Source organism: Panthera pardus, unplaced genomic scaffold, assembly GCF_024362965.1.
Source record: "Panthera pardus isolate Hobbes unplaced genomic scaffold, ASM2436296v1 HiC_scaffold_27, whole genome shotgun sequence".
In the NCBI taxonomy this organism is placed as follows: domain Eukaryota; kingdom Metazoa; phylum Chordata; class Mammalia; order Carnivora; family Felidae; genus Panthera; species Panthera pardus.
Genome location: NW_026526843.1, coordinates 99,058,605 through 99,070,135, shown reverse-complemented (window position 1 = coordinate 99,070,135; position 11,531 = coordinate 99,058,605).

Genomic DNA, 11,531 nt, shown 5'->3' with positions numbered 1-11,531 from the left:
ACTGGATGACAGAGAGGTCATTGTGGTGTCATGCCAGAAGAAGTTCCTGGGAACCCACCAGTAACTTGCTGGGAAAAACCTATCCTCTAGGGTTCCTGGGAAGCTTTCATAGGAAGTGTTTTCTAAGAGGCACTCTGCTATAAAACTGCTCGAGATGCGTGCCAGGAGAAGCTTCTGGACAATAGATGCTGCCAGCTTCTGTGCACTGTGGGACCTGTATACCGAAGAAGCTGCCCTGGTGAAGCCCAGCATCTAAAGAGCCCACTGAGGGGCACCTGGGTAGCTCAGTCAGTTAAGCGTCCGACTTTGGTTCAGGTCATGATCTTGCAGTTCGTGAGTTCAAGCCCCACATCAGGCTCTGCCCTGACAGTGCAGAGCCTGCTTGGGATTCTCGGTTTCCATTTCTCTGCCCCTGTCCCGCGCCCTCTCTCTCAAAATAAATAAATATCTCCTCCACCACCTTTTACTGACAAAGCTTAGCAGTGTGCAGCTAGCAAAGGAGGACAGTGTCAAGGGTCCTGACCCGTTTACCCATCGCGCGTGAAAAGGGTAAATTTGGACCTGAGAGTCAAGGAATCAAAACTGGCACAGAGGACAGGAAGCAGGATGAAGGCCTGGGAAATGACCCTATAGCATGCCTCCCACCTGCCCACAAGGTTCTGAGGAACACAGGAGCCCCGTGCTGGTCCTCCTCAGCCCTCTGGCCGTAAGGTTTTGGATCACCTATTAGCTGTCTGCGGATAAAAACAGTTCAGTAACTTGCTCTGTGTATAAGGTGGTTTACTAGGGGCCGACAAGCGTTGACCCGAAAGTGATGGTGTGAGCAGACCCACAGTGTACCCTTCCCCAGCGGGCAACCCAGAACAGGAAGGGAAATGGAAAGCAACGTTCAAGTGTTCTCGACCGCGTAGGCATTCGTGTATACGCTACGCATATATGCATATATTTGGTACACATCCATTTTACAGACGAGGCATCTGAGAATTAGTGACTTGTCCAAGTGACAGAGCTGTGACTTCAACTCGTACCTTCTGACTCCAGTTCCAGAGTTCGGTTTACCAATCTACGTGGAACGCTGGCTCCCCGTAGGTATCGCCAAGACGACTTGCTGAGAGGACGGGGCTGAGTTTATTCTGAACTGCAGTAAAAGAGAGCAACCTTCACAGAATCTTGGGTGGGGGCGGGGGGGGGGAAGCCAGGATATTTATGAGATGTCCAAGTCTGGCTTAAGGAGATCCTTTCAGTGAGGAGTCTTGGTTAGGATTAGGTCAGGGTGGTGATGTCATTGAGGATTGGTGACCACAAGGGGAAGATTTTTAAGGCAAGGAATTCGAAGAGTCTGGGGGAGTAAAGTGTCTTGTGGGAAGTTCCCAGAATGAGCGCTGAAGTTACTTGCAACTATTATCTTCTTGGGCAAGAGTAATTAAGGTGGCAATGGCAGTGAAGTAATAAAGTCACATGAATGAGTGTAGACGGTAAGCTCTGTCAGTGTGCACGGTTTGGGTTGTCATCCACAAAGGTTTTTCTTTTCTCCTTCCTGCTGGTCAAATTCCAGCACGATGCACGACAAGTTATTCTGTTAATGGAATGATCATTAACCAATTTCAATAGGAAGATCACTCAGCATAATAACTAACTTCTACGTGGTCCGTTCTGTGTTACCAGCTCATTAAATCGTGGTAACTCTGTGAGGGAGGTGCTCTTTTCTTATTTATGTATTTATTTATTTACTTGTTTGTTTTTAATTTACGTCCGGGTTAGCACATAGTACAACAATGATTCCGGGAGTAGATTCCAATGATTCATCCCCTGTGTATAACACCCAGTGCTCATCCCAACAAGTGTCTTCCTTAATTAATGTCCCTTACCCGTTTAGCCCATCCCCCCACCCACCACCCCTCCAGCAACCCTCAGTTTGTTCTCTGTATTTAAGAGCCTCTTATATTTTGTCCCACCCCCTCCTTCTTTTTCTATTATTTTTGCTTCCCCTCCCTTATGTTCATCTGTTTTGTATCTTAAATTCCACATACGAGTGAAGTCATAGGATATTTGTCTTTCTCTGACTGGGGAGGTACTATTTTCAGCCACATTTTATAACTGGTGAAGTGATGAACAGAGAGGTTAAGTAAGTTTCTTCACATTACAATGCAGTAGGCAATTGAGCTGGGATATGAACCCAGGCAGCCTGACTCGAGTCCTTTTTAGGACCCAATTAGTATACTCATTATCCCCTGTTAGGGTTTTACAGCTACTGTTCCTTCAATTCATATGCAATTCATATAACTCAGACCAGAGAGGCGATTCAGATCAATCCCTTGCTCAAGGTCACCCAGGAAATAAGTTATGGCCTGCAAACTAAGTTTTCAGACTTCCTCACCTAATTATTTTCCCCACCCCCACCCCGTTGGTTTTCTAGAACGACCTCTTGATTTCCAAAGAACATTTAATAACTTCATTAAATATTGTCCAACAAAGACAAAATACAAAAAAAAAAAAATCTAGTCCTGTGTTAAGTTAGGGGTCTCTGCAAGTTAGAGCATGGACTGAATTCTGATGGTTTCTATAAAATAGGATAAGAACAAGACAGAATTTGCATGTCCTCATAGCTTTGGAGTATCATTACTAAATGGCTTTCATTAAAAGAAGTGACTGAAAGTAATAATCTTTGACTTGGAACAAATATTTAACTTTTATGATAGGAATGTAAACGGAACATTGATTTGTGATTTCTCAGTGTTCTTTCTTGCTGGAAGGACATTTAACTAATTTTGACCTGTAATCAGGATAAACAGAGGGCGACAATAAGGACACACAGAAAAGATAAGCCACAACATAAACCTCACTTGGGTGGTGCCCGGGTGGCTCAATAGGTTAAGCATGTGACTTCAGCTCAGGTCACGATCTCACAGTTTGTGGGTTCAAGCCCCACATTGGGCTCTGTGCTGACCGCTCGGAGCCTGGAGCCTGCTTTGGATTCTGTGTCTCTCTCTCTCTATCTCTCTCTCTGCCCCTCCCCCGCTCGCACTCGTCTTTCTCTTGAAAATAAATAAACATTAACAAAATTAATAAATCTTATTTGGAAAAGAGAAAATAAAGCAGGGCACCATTAAATTTCTAATGCTAAAGCGTTTTTTGTGTTAATTCAGGAAATAAAGCTTTATAGAAGTCACTAGGGTTGACCTTCTTTTATTCTTTAACAGAATAAAACTCTTCTCTCGTTTAGTTGATGTGCCCCTTCTGGACTCCAAAGCTGATGAACTGGGCGAGTTGATATACAGTCACTCTGGGTGCCGGGCAAACAATAGGTGTGCAATTTACACACAATTGCTAATTAAGATATAACCTTTCTTTGTTATGCGTTTCACAAGCAGATTACATAACCTTTCAGGGATAGGTCATCAGCAACAACGTTTGCTTTTTATTTACGTTTTTATTTTGTTTTATTTTATTTTTTATTTTAAGTAGGCTCCACGCCCAACTCATGACCCTGAGATCGAGAGCCTGATGCTCTACTGACTGAGCCAGCCAGGCACCTCTTAAGTTTTTATTTTCATTCCGTTTAGTTAACAGAGAAAAATCTGGAACGCTTTACAGATTTGCGTGTCATCTTGCTCAGGGGCCGAGCTAATCCCTCTGTATTGTACTTCAGTCACACAGGCTAACCACACGGGGATACTTGGCTTTTCACTAAGTGTAGTTTGACGTGAGCTTTGCTGCTTTCCTTCTTTCCGCGTGGTGGATAGAGAGGGAAGAAATGGAAGAGAGAGGCAAGGATGACAGGAAAGTTCCAGTAGGCCTGTTTGGAGAAAGGCAGGCATGGGTTCCCTATTCGTGTCCCCAACCCAACACACACACCCAAATTACACAAAGCCCCCCATGCAGACAAAAGGAGCTCTCTATGTTGCCTTGAAAATGACATAGAATTGTGTCTTTCTCTGTTGCCTTTCCCTGGATTTAAATGCCCAAAGCCACACAAAATTTCCACTCCTTATCCCACCCCAGCCCGTCTCCAGCCTGTGCCCTCCCGACATCATTTCCTTGTGAATCAACCACTGTGGAGCTGTCACCTGGTTTCTGATTCTTTTCACCTTTAAACCCAATTAAAAAGAACATTACACCGGAGAAAAAAACCCACATCATCAGCAAGTGAATATTTGCTAAGAGACTGTGACGGGTCCACACCTTTACCTGATACCAAGTACATCAAACCGGGAAGTGCCCTCCCAACAGGAGTCTCTAACCTTGTTCTTTGCCCACCAGAGGAACTCTCCTGTTTGGGACAGCCACCCCGACCTTGAGGCTTTGCCCATCCCTCTGAAATGCCAACAGATCAGCATTTCGTCTCCACCTTAAAGGGTAAAACTTCTGGAACTAGGAGTCCAAAGACATGCACTTAAGTTCTGGCTTAGTTCCCTCAAAACCCTTACCACTTTTCTAAGCAGATCACTCTTGTTCGTGATTAATCTCTCCCATCTTGGTTCACATTAGCTCCATTTCAGATGGTGATTTTTTTTTTCTGACCTCGTCAAATTCGGAGTTGAATACTACTAATGCCACAAAATTAGAAGGGATGATTACATTTAGGGGGAAAATTATATATTTGCTCACAAAAATGTACACTTAAGACCTTAGAAAAGAACTGATGTTCCTAAATGGTATGATTTTGTTTAATTATAGAGGTAATTTCTCTTATTATCCTCAAATTAACTTTTATTAATTAACTTAATTATTAACTTAAATTAATTACTTAATTTTGCATGGGATTTCTACTTCAAGTCAAATTGTATTGTTCACGTCTTTCCTTAAATCTTCAGAGTAGATCGTGTGTGTGTGTGTGTGTGTGTGACACATATATATACATCAAAAAAGTGTTGCTAACTCACACCATTTGTCAGTGAAGAGTGATGATAAACGTTTCCGCAGACGTTCTGGTGAGTGATAGAACTTTCTCAGGAGGTATGCTGAGGATGGTGTATTCTGGGTATTTTCACCCTAGGGATGTGGTTGTGTTGGTGGATGAAGGGCTCCACGAAAGAGCAAAAGCCCCGATGCAGACATGGGGCCAGCAAATACATTTTACAGCATAAAATGGGGGAGGGGAAATAAAGGGATGAAGCACTTGGGAGTCCTCTTGGCTTCCAGGTTCAACGCAGGGATTAAACTAGCCTAACAGGTTTTCCATCAGGCTACGCTAGACTGAGATACTGTCAGCCTGACATTATAAAGTCACATTCATCCTCTCTAGATAAATGACCAGCAACCCAGCCCCTCTGGCTCACGTTGGGACCATCCTTGTGTCGTCCCAGAAGTCATCATTGTCCCGATATCCTATTACCTGGCAAAGGGGAATTGAGGTTGGGGGTTGAATTAAGATTGTGAGGGGCGCCTGGGTGGCTCAGTCAGTTGAGCGTCTGACTTTGGCTCAGGTCATGATCTCGTGGTTCATGGGTTCGAGGCCCGCGTCGGGCTCTGTGCTGACAGCTCGGAGCCTGGAGCCTGCTTCGGATTCTGTGTCTCCTTTTCTCTGCCCCTCCCCTGCTTGCGCTCTGCCTCTCTCTCTCTCCCCCTCAAAATAAATAAACATTAAAAAAAAGATTGCTAATCCCTTGACATTTTGTTAAGGAACTTTTCCTGGATTATTCAGTAGACCCAGTGTAATCGCAAGAGTCATTAAAAATGGAAAACAGAGGGGCGCTTGGGTGGCTCAGTCCGATCCGTGTCTGACTCTTGATTTTGGCTCAGGTCATGATCTCACAGTTTGTGAGGCTCTGCAATGATCGTGGAGCCTGCTTGGGATTCCGTCTCTCCCTCTCTCTCTGCCCCTCCCCTGCTCACTCATGTGTGCTCTCTCTCTCTCTCTGTCTCAAAATAGATAAATAAACTTTTTTTAAAAATGGAAAAAGGAGTATCAGACTGATGCAATATGAAAACGATTGGACTCACTTTGAAAATGGCCCGAGTCAAGGAACGCAGGCAGCCTCCGGACGCTAGACAGGGCAAGAGAACATTCTCCCCTGGAGCCCCCAGAAGTACAGCCTGGACAGTGCCTTGATTTAAACTCAGTGGGATCCACTTTGTACTTCTGGCCTCAAAACTCTACGGTAGCAAATGTGTGTTGCCTGAAGCCCCTCAGTTTGTGATAATTTGTTACGGCAGCAGTAGGAAACTAAAGCAGGCCCCATATGGCTAGTTGATGGTATTTTTTCATTTAATGTTTTTACTTTATTGGATTTTTTATTTAGAAAAGAGATTTTCTGTCCTTCCTCACCAGTCCTGCCCATCTAAGGTTATAATGTACTATTTATTCTTCCCTGGCTTTTTTAAATGAAAAATTTCACTTTGCAACTTGTCTCTGTCACTTAAAATTCTCTGGACATTTTTTAAGGTAAGTTCAGCCGTAACTCAATATACAAGTTAAATATTTATTCTTTTTATCAGAGCAATATTAATAAGATATACGGAAAAGTATAAAGCTGAAACGAGAAACAAAAAAATATTAACCCATGACTCTACGACCTACGTAAAGTCAGCTGGTAATTTTAAAATATCAGTAGTAGATGTAAATGGGTAGAAAATCCATATTGTACAAATTAGTACAAGATATTAAGTAAAAGCTTTCTTCTTTTCCTTCCTCCATAGTCCCCTCTCCAAAGACAGCTACAATTCAGGGTTTCTCGTGTGTTCTTTTAGAACGTATTTGTATGTGCGCACATCCCAGAGACCATTCGTGATTATGTACCTTGCTTTTTTCCTCTTAATTAATGTTATAAATCTTTCCCACTTTGACATACACAACCTCATTTTTTTTAAAAATTTTTTTTTTCAACGTTTTTTATTTATTTTTTTTGGGACGGAGAGAGACAGCATGAACGGGGGAGGGGCAGAGAGAGAGGGAGACACAGAATCAGAAACAGGCTCCAGGCTCCGAGCCATCAGCCCAGAGCCTGACGCGGGGCTCGAACTCACGGACCGCGAGATCGTGACCTGGCTGAAGTCGGACGCTTAACCGACTGCGCCACCCAGGCGCCCCAACACAACCTCATTTTTAACGGTCGTACAGGATTCCATCTGAAGGCTATTCCCAGTTTATTTGGCCGGTTTCCGATTCATGAATGCATTCGTGATTTCTTTTTTTCCTATACAATAATGTTGCAACGAACATCCTTTTGAACACACTTCGGGGAACTCTGGCAAGTATACATCTAGGGTACATTCTTAGCAGTGGGATTTCTGGACGAAAAGTGCATTTAAATAACTGCCCTCTAGAAATCACTGCATCAACTGATACTCCCTCGCACACAATATGGCAATGCTCATTTCCCCAAACCCTCACCGTCACCAGATACCATAATATGTTTTTAACGTCTGATTAATCATGTGAGTCATACGTAGCATCTTATTATTTTGATTTTCTTTTTTTAAGTTGCATTTATTTTGAGAGAGAGAGGGATAGAGAATGAGCAGGGGAGGGGCAGAGCTAGAGGGAGAGAGAGAATCCCAAGCAGGCTTCACGGCTGTTGGCACAGAGCCTGATGCAGGGCTGGAACCCACAAGCTGTGAGATCATGACCTGGACTGAAACCAAGAGTCGGAGGCTTAACCAAAGGAGCCCCCCCAGGTGCCTCTGTTTTGATTTTTGTTTCTTTAATTATGAGCAAGGTTGAGGTAATAATACTTGGAAGCATGACAAATCTGTTTATGAGAAAACGAGTAACGTTTGTAAATTATCTAAAAATTCATCTGCAGCTGACGAGCTCTGTGACTTTGAACAGATCGCCCTGGGTCTCAGTGTCCTCACTCTCACAGTTAGGTTGGGCTAGAGAAGCTCTAAGAACATATCTAGTTCCAGATCTACCGATCGAGTGGATAAAAGATAAAAGGATCAGGGGCCCCTGGCTGGCTCAGTCAGTAGAGTGTGTGACTCTTGACCTCACGGTTGTGAGTTTCAGCCCCATTTTGGGCATAGAGATTACTTTACAGATAGTAATAATGATTTTTTTTTTAATTTTAAAAAGGATCAGAGCCGCTCACAATTACAAACAGTAAATGTGTTAGTCCATTTGGGCTGCCTGGGCTGCCTTAATGAAACACCATAGATGAGGTAGTTTATAGAAAACGGAAAGTTATTTCTCACAGTTCTGGAGGCTGAGCAGTCCAAGATCAAAGCACCAGGATTCAGTGTCTGATAAGAGCCCGCTTCCGGGTTTATGTGTCCTTTCACTGAAACCTCACATGGTAAGAGGGACGAGGGAGCTCTCTGGGAACTTTTATAAGGGCCCCAGTCCCACTGATGGGGGCTCTGCTCTCATGAGCTAATCACTTCCCAAAGGCCCTATCTCCCAACGCCATCACATTGGGGATTAGGTTTCAATATACGAATCTGGGGGGACAGAAACATTCAGTCTATAGCGGTAAATAAGCCACTAGGTATAGATGTAAAAAGAAAAAAAAACTAAGGAGAGTAACACTGCACAGCCCTGGGGGAGAATCTTATTGAAGCCTGCTTTTTAAGAGAATTTTCACACTTTTAGTTATATAAAGTCAAACCAAAATATTTACATGAAGGAGTAAACCCTCGTTTCAAAATTCTTTCTTATTTTGGGGTGACTGGGTGGCTCAGTCAGTTAAGGGTCCGACTCTTCATCTTGGCTCAGGTCACGATCTCATGGTTCGTCTGCCCCTTCCCCACTTGCTCGCTCGCTCTCTCTCTCAAAATAAATAAATAAATAAATAAATAAATAAATAAATAAATAAGTAAATAAACTGAAAAAATTATTTAGCAACAGGATTCTTTCCAATCCTGTGGCTTATACTGTTTTATGAAGAATTTTATAAGGCTGGCACCAACATTGTCCAATTGTATCCATTGTTTATTTGTTTCACTTTATAGCGTTTTAGGTATTTACTTCCACATATTTATATGGTCCTAGCATTTGTCATTTCTAGTGGGAATATTAATGCATTGCCTAAACGTATCACAGTTTACCTAGCAACTGCCGCAGGGTGGTTTTGCACATACTTTCCAATTTTGACTGGAATTCTATTAGCCAAGTATAAAACATAGCTTTCTTTCCCCCAACTCTGTCAACAAAGACCTATTTAAATTGATTTATTTTTACTAATTAAGTATAGCTAAGATGACACCTCACAGTTGCTCTAATTCACAAAATTTGAAATTCTTCTGGAAGCTTAACTTTTGAATAACATTTGATAGGTTTCTTCTTACATAACCATACATTCGTATTCTTTAACCACGCTTCCAGTAGGAAGTAGCTGTTGCCTTTATTAACCCATATCTCTCTTGCATACGTATTTTTGGGCTGAAATTTCTGTTCATACACGTCAGTTACCGGTATCTTTCTCATCCAGTTGTTTTCATTTTAGCACTCACTGTTGTGGGAAAACATTGCCTTTCTTATTATATCTGTACATTGTAAATTATTAAATCTGTAAATCAGCTTGTGAAATACGTTCCTTATTATATCGCCTTCCCAAACAAGAGCGTGTGTATTTCTTGTGGTCAGGATTCTCATTTCTGCTCTTAAAGGTATCCAATCCTATTTCATAGGTTACAGATGACCCTCGTCAGATGCGTACCTAAACAGTTAACGTTTTTATTATCCCCTACATTTCTGAAGCATGGATCATGCAGACTTTGTTTTCACCACACCGTCACTTAACATTTTGCTGTTTACGCAGCACTTTCCTATCCATTATCTCATTTGAGCCTCACACCAACCCCTGTCGGGCAGGTCAAGTTCCAGACTTGTGACTCCAGAGATGAACACATGGAAGAAGTTAGCCCAAGGTCACTGAGCCAATAACTGCTGAAAATAAGTCTCAAGCTTCAATCTAGACCCGTCTCAACTTCGGTTTTGGATCGCCTAAGAAAACAGTGAAATACTAAGTGTTTTCTTTGTTACTATTACTCCTTCCTGAAAGTTCCTTTAGATCAACAAAAACTCATGAAGGCTCACGTGGTACAGGAAAAAGCGCAAAAATCCTGGTACTGTCATTTGTTACGGCTGTAACTGTACCGTTTGTTCTGATAAGCAAGGCTTCAGCTCTTTGAGCTTTTTTTCTTATCTGTGAAACCAGAACCCCCCCCCCTTTCACGTCCATTCTGCAAGGTTTCAAAGATAAAATGGCATCATATATATGAAAATCCCAGTGAAAGGTTACCAGGCAAAATCACGAATTTTCTCTGTATCACAATGTTTAATGCAGGCAATGAGTGATCTCCAAGATTTCTTCCAACACAAACATTCCATCGTCCCAGGCTGTTCATTAGGGGAGCAATTTACATGTAATTTAAGTTACAGTATTCTTACTTGCCAATTGCACTTTCCATCTTTTACTGAGGGTGGCAGTGCTTGTCTCTGTAGACACCAGAATTTTTGGAGTTACAACGGTCGTGTTAGATTTCACAAAACCCTTATTACGTCTGCTACGTGTTGTATTTGGCATGTGTATATTTTTAAGTGGAAACACAGCGAATATGTTAGAATATAGTAATATCCTCTTTTTCTTTTTTTTTTTTTAAGGTGCGTCATGGGGGTGTCACGTGCCCTGAGGTTAGGATTCCTGTCAGGTGATTTCTGCCACTCCAAGCCAATTCTTTACACTTGAATGTTACGACATCTTTGTTGGCTGTCATCACTTCATCCATGTCAGTTCTTTAAGTAGGTTAGAGGCCATTCTGCACATAGACATCCCTTTTTTGTCGCCCATGTGAATGGCAGCGTGAACCTTTAAAAGTAGAGTCTATGGGAAGGGATTAAGGCGCTGATCTACCCAGTGGACACTGAATCTTGTATGCTTTTGTAAGTAGAGTTAGTCTTGGGCAAAAATTGTGAAGGTATATGTCATTTACCCTCCAGCTCCTATCTTTTCTCCTAGATCCTCTCCTTGACCTTTTGCCCAGATCTCTCCTACCAGGAGGAGCCAGATCTGAGAGGCAAAATTCAGAGGAAAGAGCACAGCTTTGGCATCAAAAAAAAAAAAACCTCTGTCATCATCCTTACTCTGATACTTTGAGTTTGATTGACCCCAGATTACCTGGTTTCCTCACTTATAAACAGGGATGAGTGATAACTTATTGAAGGCTGCCAGAAGATAAAACAAATAGGGAAGTATTTCTGTAATTATACATTTAGGTTGTTAATAGACCAAGATCTCCACATGAGTATTTTATGTATTGCTCCTTACAGCAGTTTGTGAATCACCCCGGGACCTTTGCACATACTGCTGCCTGTGCCAGAATGACTTCTGCCTTTTACCTTGAGGATTCTGATTCTAGAAGGCTGGTTAAAATAACCCTCTTAGAGGCTCCAATAGCGCTTATGCTTACTTCCCTTCAGTCTTTACCACACGTTGCAATTCCCATTTACCTGTCTGCATTTCCCTAGACCAACTAGAGTCTTTTGGGAGCAGAGACTTTGAGGCCATGCATTTTTATAGGTGCAGATAAAATATAAGACATCCGATAGTTAACTAATACACAGGGAAGAGGAGGGAAAGAATGGATTAAAC